At 42.8% G+C, this 13,750-nt stretch overlaps 1 protein-coding gene across 1 annotated transcript in view; it reads left to right on the top strand.

Annotated features, from left to right (window-relative positions):
* CLSTN2 (calsyntenin 2) overlaps positions 1 to 13,750 on the top strand; it is a 648,539-nt gene that overhangs the window by 548,692 nt on the left and 86,097 nt on the right. The gene's annotated exons all lie outside the window — the stretch shown is intronic.

Genomic DNA, 13,750 nt, shown 5'->3' on the forward strand with positions numbered 1-13,750 from the left:
GGGAGTGCATGGTCTTTTCTGAAGTGGAAAAATCTGTGACTCACTCCTGAGCCTCATGACTTCTGATCACAAGAACCACTGCGTCATACTTGTCAATGACAAAGCAAGCGTGTGGTGTGACTCCAAAGCCTTGGAGTGTGTTTCTGAGGACTGTGCAGCATTAATGGTAGAAGAAGTACTCACTTTTCTGGGTGGCTGTGCCATCAGGAAGCGTCTACGTAGCAAGACAAGAGTTGGCCTTTGCTTAAATTTGAAAGGGACCAGGGCTCATTTTTAAAAAGAGATTTAAATTATCGGGAGAAAGAATGCCAGCAGTCAGGAAAAGGGAGTAAGAAATGGATGCTGCTTAATGAGGCAGAGGAAATTATGCCCTTTCTATGACCTCCCCTTTCTATGACCCTCCCGGGGTCTGGGGCCCCCGGACCTCATTTTGTTTTTATTCTGCCCCTTCCATATGCCGGGCTAAGTGCTTCTGGGGCACCCAGTCTTCTTTCCTTTGTCCAAACCCCACTGTGTGTACTACACTACCTGCCTCACCTTGCTGAGGGCTGAGTGATTCATAATCCTTTCCCTTCTCCTTCCCTGTTACCGTCTCCACCTCCACCCTCTCTCTGTTCCATCCAAGTCTCCAGTCCTCCAGTGAGCTGATCTTAGAGTGCTACTGGGAAGTATTCCAGAAGGAACTCATTCACACTGAGATGGAAATGATTGCTGCCACCTTTCATCCTCATAGAAGTATACACATGTATGCTCTCTAAAGCAAAGATTCATTAACTCTGGGGAATCTCTCAATGGTGGAACTCCAGGCAATATGACAAGATGAAGGACGCCAAGCTGGTGGGAAAGCTGCTAGGGGAGCCCGGTGGTAACTGCCGAATCCGCTCCCAGTAAATCCCATCCTGCTGTATGCTAATTCTAAAAATGTGGCATCTTGATTAGTATATGTTCCTCTGAGTTAGGAATTCTGAATCTGGCAGGAATTGTGAAATCTTGACATTGTTTATTTTATTTCTCAGCAACCTCTCAGTTATGTCCTAAAGTGCCATATGGTTTTTGTGGGCTGTTTTAAAATATATAATACAAATTTAAGCGAATTAAAATAAATTCCATATTGTGAGGGTTTTTAAAATAGGAACATTGCTATACTGGTTGAGATAATTATAGATATCCTGAGGCATTTTCTAAGATGGGATTGAGAAGCATTGATGCAGGCAAATGAAGTCATGGGCTTGGAAATTAAAAATAGGTAAGGAAGGAATTCTGGTTCTAAAGATAAAGGTATAGTGAATCTAGCAGTTCTAACATCTGTTCCCAAAGTGGTGAATTTAAGGAGGGGCTGGGATTCACTGAACACCTTCCAAACTACGCTGATCTCATTGACTCCCGTTTGTCAATGCCTGCTCTGTGCTAGGAAGGCTGCACGTGCAGATTATTCTCATCTCTGCTCCAGCCCTTCTTGGTGGCTAATGTGAACCTAGAGACTGAGGTCCGTAGTTCTCCCAAGGTCACACAGCAAACCGTGGCTAGGACCTTAGGACCTGTCCTTTCCATTATGCCCGGCTGCTGCTTTGGTATGCCAGCTTATTTAAAATTGTTAAAGTTTACACTTCTAAATGTATAAAAATTTTAGAGATCAGAATTATCACTGAAATACAAAATGTCCATAGTCCTGATGAAATCCTCTAAAATGGTCACATCTTCCCTTTGCTCAAGCTATCCTATTCTTTGTCTGCTCAGGCTGCCGCAACAAAATACCACAGGCTGAGTGGCTTAACTAATAGGAATTTACTTTCTCACAGTTAAAGATGTTGAAAGTACAAGATCAAGGTGCTTGCCAGTTTGGTTCCTGTTAAGGGATCTCTTCCTGGCTTGTGAAGGGCTTCCTTCTTACCATGTCCTCAGATGGCAGAGAGGGTGCACTTTGGTGTGTTGTCTTCTTATGAGGAACCAGCCCTATGGAAAGAGTGCTCCACCCTTTTGACCTCATTTAGCCTTAATCACCTCCTCAAGGTCCTAGCTCCAAATATAGTGGGGGTTAGGTTTTCAAAATATGAATTTAGGAGAGACGAAATTCAGTCCCTAGCATTCCTCTACTCTGATCATCAAGAGCCGCAGATCAGAGCCGATGATCAGAGCCGCAGCTCAACTGCACAGCTGCTCTCCCTCTGAAGGCAGCCACAGTGCATAGATATAGGAAACCTCAGCGGTTCCCATGCTAGCAATCCAGTGGTGTATATGAACCAACCCACAGACTCCTCTTTTTCCTTACTCAGCTCTCTGTGTAGACAGAACCTTGCCAGAAGTTTCTTGGGTGTAAATCACTTGATGCCCAGAATGTGCATCCCTAATAAGGTCACCTCCCCCAGGAAGCCATCCTGGGTTACCCCCATGGGTGGGTTGCCTCTCTTCTCTGCTCCCCAGTCTCCATGCAGAACTCCATCCCCATTCCTACTGTTCCGTCATAACACATTTATCCTGTCTGTCTGCTCACTTTGCCTGAGCTCCTGGAGGGCAGGGTAGTGTCTTACTCATCCCCAGGTCTTCTGTGCAGTTACAGGCATGAATGCATGCTTGGTGCCTAGTAAATGTTTTCATAATGGTAAATGAATGTCAAGATTAAAAGAAGGGAGAGATGAAGTGAGGCAGGGGAGGAGGGAGGGAGAGGGGAAAGGGGAAAATCCAGAGATCTTTGAAAACTCCCTGTGATTAATTGATCTTTTGATTCGTTTTATTGAGCATTTTAAAATTCTTAAATGCTGCTATTTTTTACGTTCTGGATTTCAAACATTGTTCATCTTTGATCGTGATATCTTATTTCAAGATCTTGCTGGATTTACTACCAGTGGACTTGTAACTGTTCCAGAACTTTCTGGCCTTGGCAAGAAGGAACTCAAGCCAGGCTAATGTACTGTGTATATTTTAACTCCTGGCCTACCTTGGGAATTCCAGCAGCATTTTATCTGTTCTAATGCCTGATGGGACTCGTTTATTTCTTTATTCCGCAGTTTATTCTGAGCATAAACTGTGCTCTAGGCTCTGTGCAGGGTACCTGGGATCAGTAGCTAAAATAAGAATCTCTGTTCTCTAGAAGTTTCCACGATAATGGGTCAAACAGACACATCAACAGGCAGTTTACAATCCCATGCGATAGGCATTGGGGGCTGGGGCTGGATGGGGGAGTCTGTGGGAGCCCATGGGGAACACCTGGGGCCGAGAACCTGGGAAGGCCTCCGGGAGGGAATGTCTTAGAGAAATGTAGAGTGCTCCATGCAGCAGGGGAGGGCAGCCTAGGGCAGGGCAGTGAGCGAGGGCTGGGGGCAGGGCATGTGGGCGCTCTGCACGGCGGAGCATAGGCACAGGCATGGAGCAGAAGGAGAAAGCTTCTGCAGGTATTGGGACCCCCGTGTGGAGAAGCCGTTGGACATTAAATCCCAAGTGGCCTTTTATAAGGTATTATTGTGTTGGTGCTTTATCCCCAAAGGACTGGGACATAATTGAAACATCTACAGTAGTATTCAGTAGAAGACTGAGAATTTTAGATATGGGCAAATAGAAAGAATTCTAGTATGACATTCATCAGATTTATCAAGTTTAAGCAAATATAACTCATGCCAGGCCATTGAATGGAGCCAGTGGCAGGGGCTGTGTTAGAGGCCCCTAAGGAACCCCAGCCCTGGACAGACATGTTTGAACAGCGGCTCTTCACAGCACTGAGACCAGGCATGGAGAAGGGTTTTCACATAGCCCTCAGGAGTGTTGCTGAGAAAGGCAGTTCTACAGAGGCGCTGTGGACTCTAGCCAGCCCAGCCCCTCTGCACACCTCAGCAGGCTCTAGCCAAGGTGAATGAACAGCCAGGTAAATCTATTACAGGTGGCTTTAGGAGATGCCTGTGATGATCCAGGGCCTCTCACTAAAACCATCATAATGATGAGGAGAATGTCATTTTAATGGGATTTTTACTTATGATCCACTAATGCAAATCCCTCGAGCCTGAAGTGAGTCATGTGCAAACCCAGACAAGAGCAGAGGAGCCTGCTCAGTTTCCAGCACACACAGGAGAGGGTGACTAATTTGCAGCCCCTCCTGGCTTTAATATCATTTGGATATGGTTGACTCAGTGTCACAAATTCTAATAATCTTCCCTTTGGATCTGGTGTGGTGATTGGAGGAAAACCTGCTGATGTTTTACAATATGTTCCACTTCTGGGAAGACACGGCTTGAGTGACAGCCTCAATCGACGAGGAAGAGCATAGGCACCCCCAGCTCACATAAGGAAAAAAAGTGCATCTCTAGAAAATTGCAGCAAGCACAGGATACAAACGTCAGATTCATCCAGTTGGCCATTGCCCTCTCTGTGCCAGAAATTGTAATAGGCATCAGGGATCAAGAGAAGAAAAACAACTCCACCCTGGGGAATCTCGGCCCTGCTCAGTTTATACCCAGTTTACGTACCCTTAGGAGCATCTTTTGCAAGAATCCCAAATCCCATCTTTCGCAAGAATCCCAAATCCCATCTTTTGCAAATCCCAGGGAATTTGCGTTAGTGGATCATAAGTAAAAATCCCTAATAATGTGAGTGGGGAGAAGCATCAAGATAAGCGAGAATACCTGGTGAATTTAAATTCCAGTGGGAAGTAAAATAAAATAATAAAGGTTTAGCCACCACACAGGAATAAACCATACAAGAATCCAGGCCTGATGCTGCACTTTCAGTTGTTCAGAAGTTAGAAATCAATTTCTATGTAAAATCTCTCAATTTTAATATGTTCTCATTTACAAAAACAGGTCATCTGGCCAAAGAAAATATTCCACAGTCCACCTTTACCTCCTGGTCTCTGGTTAGAGATCAATGATTTAAAAGGCTACTATTTTGATACAAGAAAACCACACAATAATGTGTCTGAGAAGTTTGGATCCTTTTAAGAGGATCACCTTTGTGAATGCTTCCAATTCTCCCTGCCTGTGCCCTACCTCCCGTTGACAATGCTAAACTCCCTGTATGGGGGTAGCTTGCTGAGTACCCAGCAGCCCCTCAGCATTCCCAGTGGGTTCCTTCAACCCAGGCCCATGGTGTTGAGGGTGGTATTCCTGCCGCTCACATAAATGAGCCTAAGTCACAGCCTGAGTTCACCAGAGCCAGGATGGAAGCACATTTGTCTTGGGCCAGAGCCCTTGCTTATCAAGTCCATTCTGCTTGCATAGAATTCTAAAGCTCCTGGAAGAATCTAAAATCGAATACATCCTTTATTCCTGGTGAGGAAAGTGTGTTAGAATGATGCAGAGTCAGTTTACTTGCATCTGCACATTCAGCTACATGGGAAGTCAAATAGATTAGTTCAATCATTATTATAGCCAAGTGCCAAGGAGTTAATTGGAGAATGGTCACTGCAGTCCAGACTGGTCATCTTAATGAGCAAAATAATTGGGCACTGTCAGCACTCTAATTCTGCTGTTAAAGACTAGCTCTTGGCTTCACTGGGCATGTTGCTTCCAATGCAGCAGGCCACTCTGCTCGGCATCCCTGCCTGTGCCCTGCCCTCAGTAAGACCAGGTGTCCTTTAGGAATCAATGTCCTAAGCAGAGGGGAAAGAATGTCCAGAGCCTCTTTAGTCTCTCGTTCAGGCAGAATTCTGAATGACTTTTTCTATGACATCATCTTACAGGGCTGTTCTGGGTGAATAATATGTGTGTGTGTTTCTGGGGGGTAGAAGGACAATCACAAATAGTGACTCATTTTGGATGTGCAAAGTGAATCTAGACTATTTCTCTGTGATATATATGGCTTCGTGACAAGCCCCAGTCATATTCTAGTCCCTCTCCCTGATTGTTTCCATTTCAAAGAGAGCCTCAAAACATATGGAGAGAAGTGGCTTCTGTGGCTTCATGGTGTTAGCAGAGAAGGGTCCTCAGACCCACATGGGACATCCTGGGCTCCTCAGGTCAGAGTTGTGCAGTGGCTGGACTGTCCACTCTCTGGAAAGGCAGCTGCTGGCACGTGTATCCCCTTTGTTCTGCTTTCTTTTGGAGAAGGTGCCAGTGGGCTGGCACCTGGCACTGCACCCACTGCCTGAGCCATGCCGTTCCATCTTAAAGCCCCTTTCCTGCAGCTTTTCATCATGCTCCAGATTCCTGCTGCATGGCTTCCCCTCATTATTCCTATGCCATGTCACCTTACCTGGCACCTCTGGGTTCTGTTAGCTGCCTATGGCAGACAGAATAATGGCCCCCAAAAAAGATGTCTACCTCTGAATCCCAGAAAGCTGTGAATATGTGGCATTATATAGCATAATGGTGTTTGCATATATGATTAAGCTAAGCGTCTTGAGATGGAGAGATGATTTGGGATTATTCTTATGGGCCCAATATAATAGTAATGGTTATTATCAGAGGGGAGGCAAGAGGGTAATAGCCAGAAAAGGGTACATGAATATGGAAGTCTTCTGATGGGAGACCATGAGCCAACGAATGCAGCAGCCTCTAGAAACAGGATAGGGAAGGAAATAGATCCTCCAGTATAGCCCTCAGAAGGGATGTGGCCCTGCTGACGCCTCCATTTTAGCCCACTGAAATTCACTTCAGACTTCTGACCTCCAAAACTGTAAGATAATAAATCTGTGTTGTTTTAAGGTACAAAGTTTGTGGTAACTTGTTACAGCAGCAATAGGAAACTAATACCTCACTCATGAGACTTTGGGAGCCCTGGGGCTGCCTCAGGCTCATAAATCAAGCCACCCCCCCATCTCCCCACACCTTGCTGAGGTGACCCTGGGACATCATTTCTGAACAGGTGTGTAGACACTTCTCTGTGCCAGTGTTTGATGCCTCTGCCACAGGTCTCCACAGCCCTCTGCCTTCCAGCTTGGGCCCTAGGGAGGAAGGAGGAAGAGGCACTGCCTTGTAAAACCCCCATTCGCTGCTTGCTCCTGGCTTTCCACCAGGCCTGCTTTCTTAGAAGCCTCAGGACTAGGATCCCCAAGGAGCAGATTTAGGCCTTTTTTTTTTTTTCTTAAACCATATTCTTCTAATAGACTAAGGTGCGGAATCATCTTACCTGGTATGAGAAGGCAAAAAGAAACCTTTCATCTGAGTCTTCTGTGCTTGTTTCTGTAAGTAGTAAAGCAAATTCATGAAATCCTCTTTCACCTGACAGAGCTTCACCTGGAAGCTTAAAGTTGACAAAGCTGATATAAGAATTAGATCCTCAAGCAACACAAAAACCTACTTTATCCGGCCAATCTGCTCTGCGGTGCACACCCCGCACCACTGGACCTTTCTGTTTTTCTGCTCAGGGCCTTTTCCAAGGCAGCAGGAGTCTGCTGGGCTCCAGCAAACACCATTCTGAACCATGGCGGTGTTTTCACCCCAGGAGCACCCCTCACCCAAAGGGGTGCAGAAGCAGCCAGTCCTGGAAGTTAGGAGCAATTCTGGGCAGCACCCTGCACTTTCTCAGGGGCCCCTGTGGAAAGAAGCCCCCCCACTACATGCAATGACAACCTGAACAACACCCTCTTAGACTGGCTTTTCCTCCTTCCCTAACCCATCTCCCCACTTAATCTGTCCTCCGAACCTAGAATCAGCTTCTGCATGAACTCTCTGCTCTAGCTCACTCCTGCAGTACAGGTAGTTTCAGATCTATAGCGGGCCGTGAGCAAGTAGTGACTGCTATGATTATCAGCAAGAAAGAGACTTCTGCTGTGTTCCAGAGGCTGTAGCATAACTAAAAGGAGGAAATCCCAAGAGGCCACAGTGATGTCAATAAAGGGCAGGAAGAGAAGTTTAACAAAGTGCGGATCAGTGTCGCCAAATGTTGATGGGGCATACTGCATATCTAACTAATAGTAAAATCTGATAAGCAGATAATTCCGTTTGTGCCGCATTGTAGACATAAGCTCCACAAACCCACTGATGGTTTCCACAGCCTTATTTAACGGTACATCCTGAGTCGTTTCCTTGAAGAGCTGATTTCTCAAAGTTTACGTGGGTTTTCATTATTACCTGGGTATTCTTTATTTTACTTCCAAAGAGCCTGTGCTAAAGGAACATCCACACTCTAAGTGAAGAGAGCCGTAGGGATGCCATTCCTTTCCCTGCTGCTATTACACCCACTTCCCCTGCTTTCTCATCCTGACTTGGAGTCTAAGGCTATACCACTGTTAAATCTCAACAAATCAAAGATACTAATTATTTTACACTTTTCTCCCTTTGCTGGCAAGCCTGGCTCCTCCCTGGTCTCTTTCCTGATGAGCACCTGCTCAGCAATTCTGTTTGCTCCTGTGAAATCATTATTTGTGTTTTAGCCTGTATATCTGCCCCGAGGCAATGAATGCATGTTTTCAGTAGACATCCCCTAATACATCTTTAAAATCAGTGTTAAAAAGAAGGGAATAATGTAAATATTTAAAAGAATACTGTTTTACTATTAAAAAGAATGAAATAATGTCAACACAATTATAAATGCTTAGTAAATCAAATAATCTATTCAAAAATAAATGAAGATGCTCAAGCCATGGAGTGGTCCCAGTGGAAGCAGCAGGAGGATAGTCACTGCACGGACTGTGTGGGGCTTCTGCCTTTCTCATTTCCTGTGGGTATTGGTGCCAGTGGGAGGGAAGGAGGCTTCTCCTTGGCTTGGAACCCAAATGTTTGCTCTCATAATATGAACGATATTTTCTCTGTCACTTCCATGATATGAAAAGGCAAAAAATTGGTAAAATTGAATCCTAATATATAATGGCTGATTCTAATGCTAATCCCCCTTACTTAGGAGACATGAAGCAAAGGCACTGCCACTGTGAAGTCTGCGTGCCGTAAGAAGGGAACCTGGAGCCAGCATTTTTTCAGTTCTTACTTTATACAGAGCACTTTCTTTTAGTTCTAACAAAATTCATGCCATTTAGGCATAATGCCCAGATTGTGGATGAAGAGTGGAAGACAGCAAGGTGCCTTCCACATCTCTCATCTAAGAAGTAGAAAAACCTTGTATATGACCTCAAAACACACATACTCTGAGAGGAGAAAAGGTACCAGTCTTAAATTGGGTGACTGTACAACCTTAGTGAATATCATGAGAATGAGAATATACTCATATCCCCAGGTGTTTAGAACCTAAGTGTTTAGAACCGGGCATGGATGCCCATCCAGAAACAGATTTCAAGTTTAGCTCAACAGGAATCATGTTTTAGCATCTTTTGAAGCAAAGATCACCTTGCTCCTGAGGCAAGGTAATGAGAAAGCTGTTCATCCCGTAAGACAAAAGAAGGCAGGAGCTGACTTCCCAGGGAAGACGACTCCTTTGAGGAAGTCTTAAAAAGCGGTAACCCTGGAGGCCCAGCAGTGAGATTAATTTGCCCTACCATCCTTGCTTAATCCCGATCTCCTATGAGTCATTTGTTTCCATCCTTAATGTCTAAACATGCAAATATTGCTGCACTTACTACTCATTAGTTTAGCTAAAGGAAGTGCCCTTTAATTATACCTCTAAATAATGAAGCTCCTTCATCACCTTGACAATCAGTGCGCACTTAGAAGGAAGCAAGGTCTCATTATGAAGCAGCTACTGCATCCCTTGGTTACTTAGAAGATGGTAGCTTTGAGGCAATAGAAATGGGAGTCAAAAGACAAGCAAGCCTTGTAATTACACTAACTCCTTGTGGTTTTAGGTGCAAGAATAGTAAATAGTTAGCCAGAAACATATTACATGTGAGGGAAAAAGGGGAAACTAGCATTTTTGAGAGGCCATTGTGTTCCAGTTCCTAAACTCTTGATTTACATACATTATGTCTAAACTACACAGTTGCTTTTGAGGTTAAAACTTAACTCCATGTTATAAATACTGAAATTGAGGCCCTGAAAGATTAAGTACTTTGCCAAAGGCGTTGGACCAAGTCCACCGTGCTCCAAAGCTCCATGTTGTTTTCCATTATGTTCTTGTCTTGTTGAGAAGATTTACATAGCTTGGCAGAACTGGGTATCCACCAAGTCTTCACTGTATTTCTTCATTGGTCGATCTCAGCAGAAACTCACAGAAATAGTTTGCTATAATGCAATCCCCAATGGCACTGGCAGATTGGAAAATACTACCTGTGAACCTGTCTGCATGGTTCAGAAGAATAAAACACACTGTGTCATAGGCAGGGAAGTCATTTCCACTATCTGACTAGCCAATTACCTATTTGTCTCTCAAGACCATGCTCAGGGGTCACATCCTTCATGAATACTTTCCTATAACTTCCTCCCCAGTAAAAAATTGACCTTACCTTCATGGTGGGAAACTAAGAAAAGACTTCACAGCATTTTTACACTTTATGTATTTGTTCACTGGTTTATTTCCTCCCCTGCACTGGACTACCACATCTTGTTCACCTTTTTAATTTTTAGGAGTTTCTAACACAAATATGTGTTTAATAAATGCTTTTTAATTTTTAAAAATTATCTAAATGGCATGTTCTGATGTTCCACACTGTAGTTCCCAAGCACTGCTACCTACATCTACAAGCACTATTTCCCTATACAAGTAGCATCTGAGAATGAAAGAATCCAAGAAAAAAAAGAAAAAGCTGTCCTTTAATAGGTAAATAAAGAGTCTCTATGTATCCATACATGGAATGCTATTCGCAATAAGAAGGAATGAACTATTGACTCATACAACAACAAGAATGAATCTCAAAAACATTATGCTAAGTGAGAGAACCTAGAAAACAAAGACTACATATTATATGATGTAATTTACATTAAATTTTCATAAAAGGTGATTTGTAGAGACAGAAAGCAGATTAGTGGTGCCTAGGGCATGGGGTTGAAGTGAAAATCAACTGCAAATGAGCACAGACTTTTTTTGGATAATGGAAATGTTCTAAACTGGATTGCAGTGATGGTTGTACAACTCTATAAATTCATTTAATACCATTGAATTATACACTTACAATGAGTGAATTTTATATTGCATAAATCATACCTCAGTAAAGCTATTTAAAAAAGAACTGAAAAAAGGAGGGAGGGAGAGAAGGAACGAAGGGAGGAAGGAGGGAAGGGAGGAAGGGAGGAAAGGGAGGAAGGGAAGCCATACATATTCTTTGAGCTTAAGGTGTTAGAGGATGAAATTCACCAGTGCTAGAGTTGTCAGAAATTGAGTTAATACCAATAAAAATGGAGATATGGGAAGGGAGCTCAAAATCTGATCATAAACTCCCCTAAAATCCCTCAAATCCCTGAGTGTTCCCAGAACTGTGTGTACACAGAAGAGACTTCAGGAACTCAGGGAAAGCAATGTCAGGGGAAAAAAAGTGAAAAGATTTGAGCAGGTATTTTAGCTACTGTTCACTGCAAAGAAGACAAATTTTGGAATTCCTCCAAGAAGGTCTAAACATATAGAGTTTTCCATTGAAATGCAGAAGAGATACACTGTAAGAGTAAAGACTCTGTGCCAGGTTTTAAAGACTGGCCCAGGACTAAGGGTAAATCTAAACAAATAGACCTCAATAAAAGATAAAACCAAACCTTCTACAAGTGCAAGATGATCATCCAGTAATTTAACAAAAATCAACAATAACAGAATCCAGACTTTCTACTATGTATTATCGATGATATCCAGTGTGCAATAAAAATTACTGGACATGTGAGGAAATAGGAAAATGTGACCTAAGGTCCAGAGTAAAATTGTTCAAGAGAAACAGACCCTGAGATGACACAAATATTGGAATTAGAAAAAAAAACTTTGAAACAGTATTTTAAATGTATACGAACTTAAAAGTAAGGATTTTCATAATGAATGAATGAATAGGGATTCTCAGCAGAGAAATAAAACTATACAGAAATTAAAATGTAGAATGGAAATATAATATCTAAAGCGAAAATGTGGATTTTGCACGTAAGGGATTAGAAGATGGAAGAAAGAGAATCTCAAAAAAAAAGGTACCAAAGGACAGGAGAAAGTGAACAAGGCATTAAAAAATTAATTGAAGAAATGGTGGAAAATTAAGTATGGTTCAAAACATCATCTTAAAGATTGAATAAGATCTGCAAGCTCCAAGCTGAATAAATACAAAGAAAACAACACCTAATCACACTATCCTCTACCTATTGATGACCAAGATTAAAGATAAACTCTTAAGAGCACCCAGAGAAAAAGACAAATTGTATATGGGAGAAGACCAATGTGTATGACAACCAATATTTTACGGAAAACTTTGGAAATCAAAAGACAATGGAATGACAAAGGAAGTCCTTCAGGTAGAACGGAAAAGATGTCAGAATGAAAAACAGATTCACAGGAAAGAAAGACAATCATTGGAAATGGTAATTAGGTACATAAATATAAAACTGTCTTTCCTTCCTTCATTTATTTAAATGACCATGACTATTAAATGCAATGATTATAACTATGTATTATGGGGCATATAATGTATTTAAGGGTAAAGGAACAATAGAACAATCGCAACAAAAGAATGGAGGTGTTAAATGAGTTCTACTGATGCATGGCTCTTAAACTTTATGTGAAGTGTTACAATGTTAACTCTAAGAATACTGTGATAAGCCAAAGGTGCATATTAAGAAAGACCCACTTGAGGTCAGAGACTATGAGTACTCAAGCAAGGAGGGGAGTACTCAGGCAAAAAACTTCACACTCAGAATGTCATAGGTTTCTTGAAACAGACAGACAAAAGGGCAAAGGTAGCATTACTGGCAAGAACTGTTCATTATGTATAGGCCACAGGTAGGAAGGGAGATATTGGAACTGGAATTTCTAGAAAATGCTGAAAGAAAATGCTTTGGAGGCGGCATGAATAATGAAGGAGGGCCCAATCTCACCTTCAAATCCTGAACTGGAGTTGAGCACCCATCCAGAGTTGCTTATGTGCCATGAAACAAGATTCCAGAAAGCCTAGAGAGAAAATTCTAAGGTTTGGACCTGAGAAAGTAAGTGAGCACCAGGACATGTAAGTTTAAGGCATTTAGAGAGTGACTTAGGAATGTGCGGTTTGCTGCTTCAGGGCTGCACACAACAGTGTTAGCCTTGCCTCAGTGTGGAGCCTTACTAAGGTCCCAAGAAGTCAAGAGGAATATCTGAAAGAGCAGGTGCCTTCTTTCCCTTTATAAACAGAAAAGCCCGTCTCTGTTCAAATTGTTGATGATAGTCATGGAAGTGATTAGGTTGAAGTAGTCTGAAAACATGATGGTTCTAGCCAAAAATTAGATGTTTGAAGGGGAAAATTATAGTTAGCATTCATGAGTTGGGTAGGATAGCCACAAAGATCTCAGAAATTATTGCTCATTTCCAACAAGAGTCTCCCACATGTATTTGGAAAATACTTTGAATTCTCATTGCTTGTCTCCAGGTCTCTTGGCCATTTTTCCATTAAGAGCTAAACTGGCTGCTGAGAACAGCCCAACAGAGGCTTTCCAGCCCAGCCAGTTTCCTTATAATCTTCTAAGCTGATTGAAGTGCAACCAGAGTTTGACCTTCCCTTCTCTGTATCAGTGAGAATGAGTTGGCATTTGTTTCAACACTGTTCTGACTCCAGTGTCCAAAGTCGAAGACAGAGAACAGTGCTAGCACCATTCCTATGCTGGACCCCATGTCTCCACAGGCCTGTCTTCTCTTCAGCAAGCAGTAACTTTCCATGTGCTCACAGGAAAGAGAGAACTCTCCCACTCCCAGCAGGAAAGGCTAATGTCTGCCTCCTGGGCATTACATGAAATGTTAGATACTGAGGACCCCTCGTCCTTCTGTTTAGGCTGCCCTGGAAATG

Source organism: Cebus imitator, unplaced genomic scaffold (genome assembly GCF_001604975.1).
Source record: "Cebus imitator isolate Cc_AM_T3 unplaced genomic scaffold, Cebus_imitator-1.0 Scaffold30, whole genome shotgun sequence".
Lineage (NCBI taxonomy): Eukaryota > Metazoa > Chordata > Mammalia > Primates > Cebidae > Cebus > Cebus imitator.